This window comes from Melanostigma gelatinosum (genome assembly GCF_949748355.1).
Source record: "Melanostigma gelatinosum genome assembly, chromosome: 12".
Lineage (NCBI taxonomy): Eukaryota > Metazoa > Chordata > Actinopteri > Perciformes > Zoarcidae > Melanostigma > Melanostigma gelatinosum.
In genome coordinates, this window is record NC_136645.1 from 284,042 (window position 1) to 297,500 (window position 13,459).

A 13,459-nucleotide genomic window follows, 5' to 3' on the forward strand; every position below is an offset into this window, starting at 1 on the left:
GATACGGTCGGGAGACGAGCGATACGGTCGGGAGACGAGCGATACGGTCGGGAGACGAGCGATACGGTCGGGCGACGAGCGTTACCGTCGGGCGACGAGCGTTACGGTCGGGAGACGAGCGTTACGGTCGGGAGACGAGCGTTACGGTCGGGAGACGAGCGATACGGTCGGGAGACGAGCGTTACGGTCGGGAGACGAGCGTTACGGTCGGGAGACGAGCGATACGGTCGGGAGACGAGCGTTACGGTCGGGAGACGAGCGTTACGGTCGGGAGACGAGCGATACGGTCGGGAGACGAGCGTTACGGTCGGGCGACGAGCGATACGGTCGGGAGACGAGCGTTACGGTCGGGAGACGAGCGATACGGTCGGGAGACGAGCGTTACGGTCGGGAGACGAGCGTTACGGTCGGGAGACGAGCGTTACGGTCGGGAGACGAGCGTTACGGTCGGGAGACGAGCGTTACGGTCGGGAGACGAGTGTTACGGTCGGGAGACGAGCGTTACGGTCGGGAGACGAGCGATACGGTCGGGAGACGAGCGTTACGGTCGGGAGACGAGCGATACGGTCGGGAGACGAGCGTTACGGTCGGGAGACGAGCGTTACGGTCGGGAGACGAGCGATACGGTCGGGAGACGAGCGTTACGGTCGGGAGACGAGCGATACGGTCGGGAGACGAGCGTTACGGTCGCGAGACGAGCGATACGGTCGGGAGACGAGCGATACGGTCGGGAGACGAGCGATACGGTCGGGAGACGAGCGTTACGGTCGGGCGACGAGCGTTACGGTCGGGAGACGAGCGTTACGGTCGGGAGACGAGCGTTACGGTCGGGAGACGAGCGGTACGGTCGGGAGACGAGCGATACGGTCGGGAGACGAGCGATACGGTCGGGAGACGAGCGATACGGTCGGGAGATGACCGTTACACAATTTAAGCTTCTATATATATATATATATTTATATATTTATATATTCGTGCTGGGCAAGTTAACGCGTTATTATGGCATTAACGCATTCATTAATTAATGCTGACCATTATTTTATTGCGCATTAACAGCTGCCGTGGACCGGCCCTTAGACAAACTGGTATAGGCAATAACTACAGGGGGTCTTCTTTAGGATACACTGAGCACCTCTCTGCTCGTCTTCACCTCTGTCTGGGCTGACAGACATGTGGGGACATGGATGGAAGTCTCAGGTAAGGATGCAGATGATGCCTAGCAAGGCGGGGGAGGGGGTTTGGAGGTATTTCCTCACCTCTCTTTATCTCTGCTAGTTAGTCAAAGTAGGTGGACACATACTACCATCTCTTATTATTAACATTATTACCGATACCATCACTGCACAGTACTGACTTTGTCTCTTCCCCGGAGTCCTTGTGCTTCCTCTCCTCACAGGTTTCCATGGAGCATGGTTTCATCTGGACCCTGGTCCTTCCTCCTACCATGGCCCTGCTGACTCCAACTGCTAATATCACTTTTATTATTACTCACATTACTGTTTCATACTACCGATACCATTAATGCACATTATTGACCTGCTTCTTCACAGAGTCTCTGTGCTTTCTGGCCTCACAGGTTCCTGTGTATCCGGGTTTACCTGGACCAGGTGTTGCCTCCTGTCGTGGTTGTGTCATACATTGAATGTGCTGTAATTACATTGAATGTGTTGTAATTCACTATCCTGTTCTACACATGACATCATTGCACGTCTGTCCATCCTGGGAGAGGGATCCTCCTCTATTGCTCTCCCACAGGTTTCTTCCTCTTTCCTCCCGTTAAAGGGTTTTTTGGGGAGTTTTTCCTGTTCTGATGTGAGGGTCCCGGGACAAGAGGATGTCAAACGTGTACATATTGTAAAGCCCTCTGAGGCAAATTTGTGATTTTGGGCTATACAAAAATAAATTGAATTGAATTGAATTCACGCAGTTTATTTATTTTTATTATTAAGCGGACATTTTTAACACAAGAACCTGGCAGCCAGTATCAAAAGTAATTTTCTGACATAAAATGTACATCATAACCTGAACATTAAATGAACATCATAACCTGTTCATTGGAAGTAAAAGTACAAGTAAATGCTGTTAATAAAAAAGCAAAGGGTCAGAATTGTGAGAATGATGAAGTTTATTATTTTAAGTGCTGTGGCACCATGACCAAGGACATGGAGCTGTGTTGAACATAATTGGGTTGCTGTGATCCATCCAGGAGCAACAATGTTCAACATAATATATTGTACATAAGTATACTTTTGCATCTACTATGAACTTATCATCATAATTCTCTGAAAAGCAATATGACACAATGAAGGAGTTGTAACAGTGCGTTTATAAGTCTGCTCATTAGACTAGAGGATGTAGAGGACCAATGCATAATATCATGTTCAGCAAAACATATCCACTTGATGCATCAGGTCAGTGTTTAGAGAAAGGACGCCTGCCTTGTGAACTCCTGTGGGCTGATTTGAACACAAAGGTTTTGCTGAAGCTGAATCTGCAATTGGGCGACTGCTCCCATAACTCCATCTGATCATCCACAACATGACTCAAACATCAAAACATGATCAATACTAAAGTAACAACCCAGTCATTACTGGAAACTGAAACATGTCCTGTTCATCTTCAAAAGAAGTTGGTTTTCAAAATTGCGAGAATTCAGCCTCGCTCTTCTTGGGCTGAAGACTCGTCCTGCGATGCTGAATAGTCTTTCACGGGCCGCTGAGGCAGGTAGAGGTGTGTTCAGCGTCACAGACAGCTTGCGCACTGCTGCGAAGGATTTCCCTAATGCTAATGCTAACACTAATGCTAACGCTAATGCTAACACTAATGCTAACGCTAATGCTGCGCTCTCTCGGCTCCCGTCAGTCCTATGGTGTCACAACTGTCAACACTTCCTCAGCTCACTAACTCGCTAGCGATCCACTGGTGTTGGTCTTCGTCACCACCGTGGTTTGTTGCGGGAGTAGCAGGTGCTTCCATTTCTGCTTCCATCATGAAATCAGTCATCGTAGAGTGGAATTCTACTCATGTAGTCGCCCGCTAGCTTATAGCATGTAGCATCCTGGGAATCAAAACACCGCGGCTTTGAGAGCACTTGTTTGCAATTGTGCATTAACGTGACTAACCAATGATTTAACTTGCTGCTAGGACCACTGATTCACCAAACCTGCGTGCAGTCTGTTCCACCACAGTCCCCGACGCTGCTCTCACGATTCATTTTGTTTCTGAAGATAGATTTGATTTTGTAGCGAGTAACGAAGGTTTCAGGGGAAATGTATCGGAGTCAAAGTATCAGTTTTCTTTGCAAAATGTAGTGAAGTAAAAGTAAAAGTCAACAGAAATATAATTAGTAAAGTAAAGTACAGACACCCAAAAAAACTACTTAAGTACAGTAACGAAGTATTTCTACTTCGTTACTGTACACCACTGGTTGCATATGTGTCTGACCAAAATACCAACAAAAGAAAAAAATAAATGATTCATTTAAATTATTGTTTTAGAGATTTTAAAGTGTTTTGTTTGTAATATGTATATTAAGCATCATTTAGTATCACTACTGAGAATTTAACAACATCAAAACATGACGTAGATATGTTTCAGTTCTCAAGGTGTATATTTAATTAAATATCATCTCTTACACATGAAGATAAAGTTGTGAACACCGGCTGAATATCTATGATCAGAATCATAATAACTGTGTTATAACTGCTGCTGTGTGAAGAGAACACTGCTGCTAACAACAACCTGATGTTATTGACCTTTAGTTCATAGAGCAGCACTTTAAAATACTACTTTAGAATTCATGATTGAACTTTGTGGATAACAATGAGATTAATCGTGATTAAACATTGTAATCGTTGCCCAGTACGAAAAAAAAAATATGCACATATACTATATACTGATACACATAGAATATACTACTGTCTGTCTGTCTGTCTCTCTGTATATATATATTTTGAGGTTTTTGTACATTACGTGAGTATTTCTTGAGGACTAAACGAGTACTAGAATAAGTTGTAAAAGTATTTCTTTATATATTTAGAGTTAAAGTATTTTAATCATTTTATTTTATTCCGTCCACATTAAGGTGTGTGACGTCATCACGCAGGACGTCTGACGGCCTCGAGGATTCCTAAGGATTACCCATCATGCCCCGCGGGTAAAGATGGCGACAGCAGAGCCGAGCAGCAGATGAACTTTATCGGCTGTGAGTGACCGTAAGACACCATAGAAGAAGAAGGCTCGGTGCGTCTCCTCCGGATGTTGATCTCCTCCTCGGACCGGAGGAGCGGACCGGAGCTCCGGCTAAAGTTTAGTCTGCTCTCCGCGCTGACTCACAGGTAAGCTCTGTAGTTATGTTTGTTGTTCGGTGAACTGGTCCACAGTCAGACACGCAGCAGGTCTGTCCCGGGTTAGTGTTCAGGCCCGGTTCGGCCCGCTGTGTCCGTCGTGTTTGATCAGGTCATCCTGTGAGACCGCCCTGAGGGCTGCACTTTCCGCTCCATGTTTTTACTGGAGAACTGTCTCGGGCGCGTGTGCGCGCGCGCGAGTACGAGTGTGCGTGTTTTACAGAGTCCTGTAGGACACGCCCTCATCACACCCACCTGCCTCTAACAGCCAATCACAAGGCGGGGCAAAGTGACCCAGTTCTCAGGGAGTCCAAGACCCTTAGAGCCCCATAGGAACCCTCAGGGACCCTAAGAGACCCTCAGGTACTCTAAATAATGTAATATATATTTTTGTAAACCAAATCAACCAGTTGAATGAGTGAAGTTCTGGACTTTTGTTAACCAGTTGTGAAAGAACAGACGTGGATCAGAAGAAGTCTACTTTAGTGAGTCCAGACTAGAGCTGCAACTGACGATTATTTTAATAATCGATTAATCGGGCAATTATTTTTTCGATGAATCGGATATTAATGGTCCAAAAAAGGCGAGTGAATAAAAACGTGTCTTTAGTCTTGCAAACTATACCAGCCCTGCTTTACTACTGTTATTAACAAGCTAACGCTAACCTGTCAAGCCGTCTGTGTTCACCCAGCGCTCTACATACCTCATATCAATAGAGAGCGGATCAAACTATGTGTATAAATGTGTGTGTGTAAACCATACGGTACAAACAATGAATACACGCTGCCGTATGTGGAGCTGCTACAATGTTAGCATAGCGTAGCACCGACCCATCCGAGCTAAACAGCAACGTGTGGCTAGCTAGTCACAGTGAATACAGCTCGATAAAATCCACGGAGCTCCTCTGAACAATGTTATGAACCAGACATGACGGCGTTTACTTTCCCGGGATATCTGTGACTTCCACAACACGTACTAAGCAGAAATAAGTTATTTTTTCCATGGTTGATGGCGGACAGTTGAACGGATTTCAGGGCGATAAGCCCCGCCCCCTCTCCAGCACGTCCAGAGCGAATGAACACAAATAGTCCCGGCGAGACTGGCGTTTGGTGTCAACACGGCATGATTAGGTCGTACTGATTTCTCTGCCTCCGCCATGTGTTTCAGAACAACGGGTCTCTCCGACGGTCTTTCCACCTCCGCTCTTTTTTAGGGCCCGAGCAACCGACAACATCGGGCCGGCGAGGCCCTATTGATATTGTACCCGTTGGGGTAAACGTACGCATGGTTGGAGGACTTGCCATGCATGAAAACTCACCAAATGTTGGGGACTTGTCAGGCCTGGTGAATATAGTCATCTGAAAAATAATGCATCTTTCTGTGTCCAGAAATGGCTCTCTAGCGCCCCCTACAAGTCGGACCGGCGACGCCCCTCGGCCAGTATGTCCCATTAACTTGAAATTTGACACACATTGAGCTTGAGCTAGAGCTACAAAAAAGCCAATCAGACCCCTAAGCGCCGCCTCCTTAGATTTTCTGCCATTTTGAATTGAGTGTAAAACACAAAAGCTTTCTGATATCTCTTAGCGTTTACAAGATATGGACCAATAAATTTCGTAGTGGCGTGGCTAAATATCAATACACATAACTTCTCAACCGTTTGTCCTAAAATTCCAAATTTTGCAGCATATGTGCACATCGTATGCTGTAACATACCCTGAGAATTGATTTGCATTAAACCACTAGGGGGCGCTACAGCAAACCCGCGAAGTTGTGCTTTTTGTCACTTTTTGCCGATTTCAGCAGTTGTATTTTAACGAACTCCTCTACTTCTCCTTTGGTCAGGATGTTCTTAAGACCTTTGTGATTAAAAGTGATCAAAATCTCGCGCTTTCATCGAAGAACCTTGACGTGGCGTGGCGGCCATTTTGCCTCACTGTTTTTGAAGAAATAAATTCTTATAAGTTGTTATAACTCCAAGGTACATTATCCAATCTGCACAAAACTTCTTATGCGTGATGCTACTTCAAGCTTGAACATATTTCAATTGAAAAAATTCAATAACTCATAGCGCCGCCTACTGGCTAAAGGAAATGTCATATTTTATACTTTTCTTCATACCTCCTAGCCAGGTGAGCTGATGAGTTTGAAATTTGGTAAGAATAGTCGTAAGACATTGATGATGCATCATCATGAATATTGTGAGTTTTCGTTGCACGGTGTTGCCATGGCAACGCATCGTTCGCCATGAAAAAGGAAGCTGATGGTTTAGTGCAGCGGTTCCCAAACTTTTTAGGCCGCGCACCCCCTTCTACATCCCGACCAGGTTCGCGCACCCCCCCCCCCCAGTTAAAAAAAAAAAAAAACCAACAGCGCCTTTTAAGCGTTCATAGCCGCATAAGAATCGGACCAATGAGAGAACAGTTTGCTCGCGCGTGGCATTTGTTTACAAGATTTAGTCTGCTGTTAAATGTTGCAGTGTGAACACAAACCGAACAAAGGAGCAACTGCAACAAAGCAAACGAACTGAAGGTGTGAAAACGCCCTGAAACACTGCAACAAAGTTTCAATAACTTTCAGTGACACAAGGCGTCACTTTTAAAGAGCAATACGGATGCGAGCACACACGCACAGGCTCAGAGGCAGATTATCACATTTAATTTACAATTAATGAGCGACTAATGTAGCCAGGATGTCTTCGGACAAAGCATCGATGCGGAGACACAGTGTTGTTGGACACCGGGATCATGTCCAACTTTTTTGCTTCTTTCTCCCCAATCATACATTCCACCATCTCTCTGGCAGCTGGCAAGCTCACGTCTTCAGTGATTGTGTGCGGTAGCCCCTTTCTCGCTATTCTGTAACCAGATATGAAGCCCGTAGTGCGTCATTTATAGACCCAACACATGAATGAGACTGCAGTTGTTTTTGGCTGTTTTGTAACTCCTCCAATTTGGATATAAAGAATGTAAGGGGCTTTTGACTTGCACTGGCATGCTTGGTGTTCAGGTGGCGACGTAAATAAGAGCTTCAGACTGTTAGCCAGAACCTCACTGCACACCACGCACTGTGGCTTTGGGGAATCTGCGTTGCCAATCCAAGTGAAGCCCAGACACACATACTTTTCATCATATTTCCTCTTTTTTTCCCAGTCTGATGCTCACTCTCGTTTCCTCTTTTTTCACCTTGACTGTGTACGACTGGCGGCAGGTGGCAAGTCTGCCGGAAGGAGCTCAAGTGCATTTATTAAATTGTACGTTTTTAATTTTAAATCTTACAACGGGAATTTTTATAATTCATGTGTTTATTTTGTGAAAAATCCCACTTTTAAAAAAAAGATTTAATATTATTACACCATCAGACCGCCATTACACTTTTCCTCTCGCGCACCCCCTAGAGGCAGCTCGTGAGCTGTCTCACTTTGGGAATCCCTGGTTTAGTGTGTTGGGATGCTCAAAAAGTCATGGAACTTTGTACATGTGTCATAGGTCATAGGCAGACATAGTGTATATGGGTTTTGGGCTTGGCCGTTTTAAATTGCTTCTATAGCGCCCCCTACAATATTTCAAAAGAGCAGCCCCAGCGCTACGTTTTGGCTACATCTGTTCAACATCTACATGCTTCCACTAGCTCAGATTATGGAAAACAACAAAGTGTGTTATCATAATTATGCAGACGACACACTAATCTACATAACTATGTCACCAGGGGACTATAATCCCATACAAGGGCTGGGTAACTGCATTGAACAAATCAACAACTGGATGTAACAGAATGTTCTTCAATTAAACAAAGATAAAACAGAAGTAATTGTTTTCGGTACCAAGGACGAACAATTGAAAATCACCGCTCAGCTTCAGTCACTGATGTTAAAACCCACAAACCAAGCCAGAAATCTAGGTGTAGTTATGGACTCCTAGCCAGGTGAGCTGATGAGTTTGAAATTTGGTAAGAATAGTCGTAAGACATTGATGATGCATCATCATGAATATTGTGAGTTTTCGTTGCACGGTGTTGCCATGGCAACGCATCGTTCGCCATGAAAAAGGAAGCTGATGGTTTAGTGCAGCGGTTCCCAAACTTTTTAGGCCGCGCACCCCCTTCTACATCCCGACCAGGTTCGCGCACCCCCCCCCCCCCCAGTTAAAAAAAAAAAAAAACCAACAGCGCCTTTTAAGCGTTCATAGCCGCATAAGAATCAGACCAATGAGAGAACAGTTTGCCCGCGCGTGGCATTTGTTTACAAGATTTAGTCCGCTGTTAAATGTTGCAGTGTGAACACAAACCGAACAAAGGAGCAACTGCAACAAAGCAAACGAACTGAAGGTGTGAAAACGCCCTGAAACACTGCAACAAAGTTTCAATAACTTTCAGTGACACAAGGCGTCACTTTTAAAGAGCAATACGGATGCGAGCACACACGCACAGGCTCAGAGGCAGATTATCACATTTAATTTACAATTAATGAGCGACTAATGTAGCCAGGATGTCTTCGGACAAAGCATCGATGCGGCGCGACACAGTGTTGTTGGACACCGGGATCATGTCCAACTTGTTTGCTTCTTTCTCCCCAATCATACATTCCACCATCTCTCTGGCAGCTGGCGAGCTCACGTCTTCAGTGATTGTGTGCGGTAGCCCCTTTCTCGCTATTCTGTAACCAGATATGAAGCCCGTAGTGCGTCATTTATAGACCCAACACATGAATGAGACTCCAGTTGTTTTTGGCTGTTTTGTAACTCCTCCAATTTGGATATAAAGAATGTAAGGGGCTTTTGACTTGCACTGGCATGCTTGGTGTTCAGGTGGCGACGTAAATAAGAGCTTCAGACTGTTAGCCAGAACCTCACTGCACACCACGCACTGTGGCTTTGGGGAATCTGCGTTGCCAATCCAAGTGAAGCCCAGACACACAAACTTTTCATCATATTTCCTCTTTTTTTCCCAGTCTGATGCTCACTCTCGTTTCCTCTTTTTTCACCTTGACTGTGTACGACTGGCGGCAGGTGGCAAGTCTGCCGGAAGGAGCTCAAGTGCATTTATTAAATTGTACGTTTTTAATTTTAAATCTTACAACGGGAATTTTTATAATTCATGTGTTTATTTTGTGAAAAATCCCACTTTTTAAAAAAATATTTAATATTATTACACCATCAGACCGCCATTACACTTTTCCTCTCGCGCACCCCCTAGAGGCAGCTCGTGAGCTGTCTCACTTTGGGAATCCCTGGTTTAGTGTGTTGGGATGCTCAAAAAGTCATGGAACTTTGTACATGTGTCATAGGTCATAGGCAGACATAGTGTATATGGGTTTTGGGCTTGGCCGTTTTAAATTGCTTCTATAGCGCCCCCTACAATATTTCAAAAGAGCAGCCCCAGCGCTACGTTTTGGCTACATCTGTTCAACATCTACATGCTTCCACTAGCTCAGATTATGGAAAACAACAAAGTGTGTTATCATAATTATGCAGACGACACACTAATCTACATAACTATGTCACCAGGGGACTATAATCCCATACAAGGGCTGGGTAACTGCATTGAACAAATCAACAACTGGATGTAACAGAATGTTCTTCAATTAAACAAAGATAAAACAGAAGTAATTGTTTTCGGTACCAAGGACGAACAATTGAAAATCACCGCTCAGCTTCAGTCACTGATGTTAAAACCCACAAACCAAGCCAGAAATCTAGGTGTAGTTATGGATTCAGACCTCAACCTGAACAGCCATATCAAGACAATTACAAAATCAGCCTCCTATCACCTGAAGAATATATCAAGGATTAGAGGACTTATGTCTCAACAGGATTTGGAAAAACTTGTCCACGCATTTATCTTCATCTGAGACCCTCAATTATCTCTTTGCGTTTACAAGATATGGACCAATACACTTCTTAGGTGCGTGGCAAAATATCAATACACATAACTTCTCAACCATTTGTTCTAAATTCCCAAAATATTCAGCATATGTGCACATCGCATCCAGCAACATACCCTGAGAATTGTTCTGTATTCGACCACTAGGGGGCGCTACAGTAAACCCGCAAAGCCTACTGGCTAAAGGAAATGTCTGTAACTCAGCTGGACTTGTTCCAAATGGTCCCAAACTTCACATGCTTGATAACACTCATGGCCTGAGGATGTCTACAAGCAAATTTTCCCTAATACTCACAGCGCCACCTGCTGGTGAAAGGAAATCTGCGTTTTTTGACAAACACCATCCGATTTACGTGACTTTTACACAATGTGGTTTACACTTGATATAGAGCTACATAATGCACGTGTTCTGTAGCGCTAGGCAGCGGATACAGGAAGCATCGGACTATTTGCAAAGCATCATTTCCGGCATCAGGCGGTCCACGCGGGATTAAAAACGTCTCGCTCGCGGACGCGCCGTCCGACGGTCGCAGACGTTCTCGGACGCGCAGGCCGGAGTCCCGCCGGCACCCCGACGTGCAGATTGCGAGGGCCCGTTCATCGCGGCTCGCAGCTTTCATTTTATTTTTATTTTTTATACTCCGCAATTTATTGAGTGGCGTAATAATCGCGCGACACAACGAATCTGTGGTGAAACCTGACCTGAGTGGCTTCTGAAGTGGTAGGAGGCAGACACGAGAGACTTTGTTCCGATATCAAAAGGTGTTTTATTTATAAAAAGTGCCCTCTACACGTGTTACCAAACATATATACAAACAAAACAAACATTTAACTTAGCTTAATTGAATAACCCTCAACTCATCTTACAGTAACATAATCACATGCACACAGCTACCCACTGGTCTCCCCTCCCGTTCAGTCACAGTCCTCTCCTTATATAGAGCCTCCTATCAGCAGGATATAGTTCCTACCATGAGTGCAGGTGACACCAATTACTGACGAGTTAACAGACTAAACCTATAATTTTACAGCACTTTAGATAGCCAACACTTGTTTACATTTTGCTGTACACTAATAACAATGTAAAACAAATCATCACCCACCTACAACTCTACCGGTACATACTCTACTTTCCCCCCATACTTGGTCTGACCCAATGACATCACAGATGACATCATCCAGTGTATAAAAAGAGGAAATGGATGGGTGCCTCCCCCTTTAGCCTCTGGAACACATGGTGGGTATGGTAAGCAAACAATTGACAAGCATGGTCAGATTTACAGATGAATACACTATGGGACAAATGGTGTGTTCTCACCCACTTTGTCACAGAATCGATAATGAAATTTGATAATCGATAATGAAAACTATTTTAATAATCAATTATTATCGATTTTATCGATTCGTTGTTGCAGCCCGAGTCCAGACCTGGTCTCGTTGTCCTCTAACGTCTCTTCCTGTGTTTTATTTTAACACAAATGTTTCATGTTCGCTCATTAAAGTCTTTATTTGTTGTTCACCAGACTCTATGTTGTTTTTAGACAGACACAAACAGCTGAACAACAAAAGGTATTTAGGTCAGACACGTATGCAACGCTGATTACCGTAATATGTGTGGTATTTGTTATAAATGTACATTGGTACATAGAGGGTGATGAGAAGCTGTACATGGAGGGGCTTAGGACCCAGGGGAATGTAGGTGAAGGAAACAGGAAGTGACGGAACAGAAGACACGCTACACAAACAGCTGTTCGCAGCTCGCCGGCCGGTTCTTTTCGGCGTTAATTAATTAATGCTTTAACGCGGAAAAAAAAATACCATGAATCTTACAAAATACCGTGATATGCATTTTTGGTCATACCGCCCAGCCCTAGTTCAGTTGTGTTCGGTTGTGTTTAGGTGTATTCAGCTGTGTATTTAGGTGTATTCAGCTGTGTGTTTAAGTGTGTTCAGCTGTGTGTTTAAGTGTGTTCAGCTGTGTGTTTAAGTGTGTTCAGCTGTGTGTTTAGGTGTGTTCAGCTGTGTGTTCAGCTGTGTGTTTAGGTGTGTTCAGCTGTGTGTTTAAGTGTGTTCAGCTGTGTGTTTAAGTGTGTTTAGGTGTGTTCAGCTGTGTGTTTAAGTGTGTTCAGCTGTGTGTTTAAGTGTGTTCAGCTGTGTGTTTAGGTGTGTTCAGCTGTGTGTTTAGGTGTGTTCAGCTGTGTGTTTAAGTGTGTTCAGCTGTGTGTTTAAGTGTGTTCAGCTGTGTGTTTAAGTGTGTTCAGCTGTGTGTTTAGGTGTATTCAGCTGTGTGTTTAAGTGTGTTCAGCTGTGTGTTTAAGTGTGTTCAGCTGTGTGTTTAAGTGTGTTCGGCTGTGTGTTTAAGTGTGTTCGGCTGTGTGTTTAGGTGTGTTCGGCTGTGTGTTTAGGTGTGTTCGGCTGTGTGTTTAAGTGTGTTCGGCTGTGTGTTTAAGTGTGTTCGGCTGTGTGTTTAAGTGTGTTCGGCTGTGTGTTTAGGTGTATTCGGCTGTGTGTTTAAGTGTGTTCGGCTGTGTGTTTAGGTGTGTTCGGCTGTGTGTTTAAGTGTGTTCGGCTGTGTGTTTAAGTGTGTTCGGCTGTGTGTTTAGGTGTGTTCGGCTGTGTGTTTAAGTGTGTTCGGCTGTGTGTTTAGGTGTGTTCAGCTGTGTGTTTAGGTGTGTTCAGCTGTGTGTTTAGGTGTGTTCAGCTGCGTGTTTAGGTGTGTTCAGCTGCGTGTTTAAGTGTGTTCAGCTGCGTGTTTAAGTGTGTTCGGCTGCGTGTTTAGGTGTATTCGGCTGTGTGTTTAGGGGTGTTCGGTTGTGTTTAGGGGTGTTCGGTTGTGTTTAGGTGTGTTCAGCTGTGTGTTTAGGTGTATTCGGCTGTGTGTTTAAGTGTGTTCGGCTGTGTGTTTAGCTGTGTTCAGCTGTGTGTTTAGCTGTGTTCACGTTTGTGTAGTTGTGCACACTGTTAACGTTTAAAACATTGACTGTTCTTTTTATTAGGGCACGAGCAACCGACGTCGGGCCGCGAAGGCCCTATTGAAATTGTACTCGTTTGGGTAAACGTACGCATGGTTGGAGGACTTGCCATGCATGAAAACTCACCAAATTTTGGAGACTTGTCAGGCCTGGTGAATATAGTCATCTGAAAAAGAATGCATCTTTCTGTGTAAAGAAATGGCTCTCTAGCGCCCCCTACAAGTCGGACCGGCGACGCCCCTCGGCCAGTATGTCAGATTT

The 13,459-nt window shown here is 44.6% G+C and overlaps 1 protein-coding gene across 2 annotated transcripts in view; it reads left to right on the forward strand.

Moving 5' to 3' along the window:
- The first annotated feature begins 4,174 nt into the window (after nt 1-4,174).
- tjap1 (tight junction associated protein 1 (peripheral)) overlaps nt 4,175-13,459 on the forward strand; it is a 41,461-nt gene continuing 32,176 nt past the window's right edge. The window contains exons 1-2 of one of the 2 annotated variants that reach the window (XM_079280715.1): nt 4,175-4,337; nt 5,514-5,690. The gene's annotated coding sequence lies outside the window, so the exon portion shown is untranslated. The remainder of the gene's footprint in view (nt 4,338-5,513; nt 5,691-13,459) is intronic. The other variant, XM_079280714.1, reaches the window with a different exon arrangement.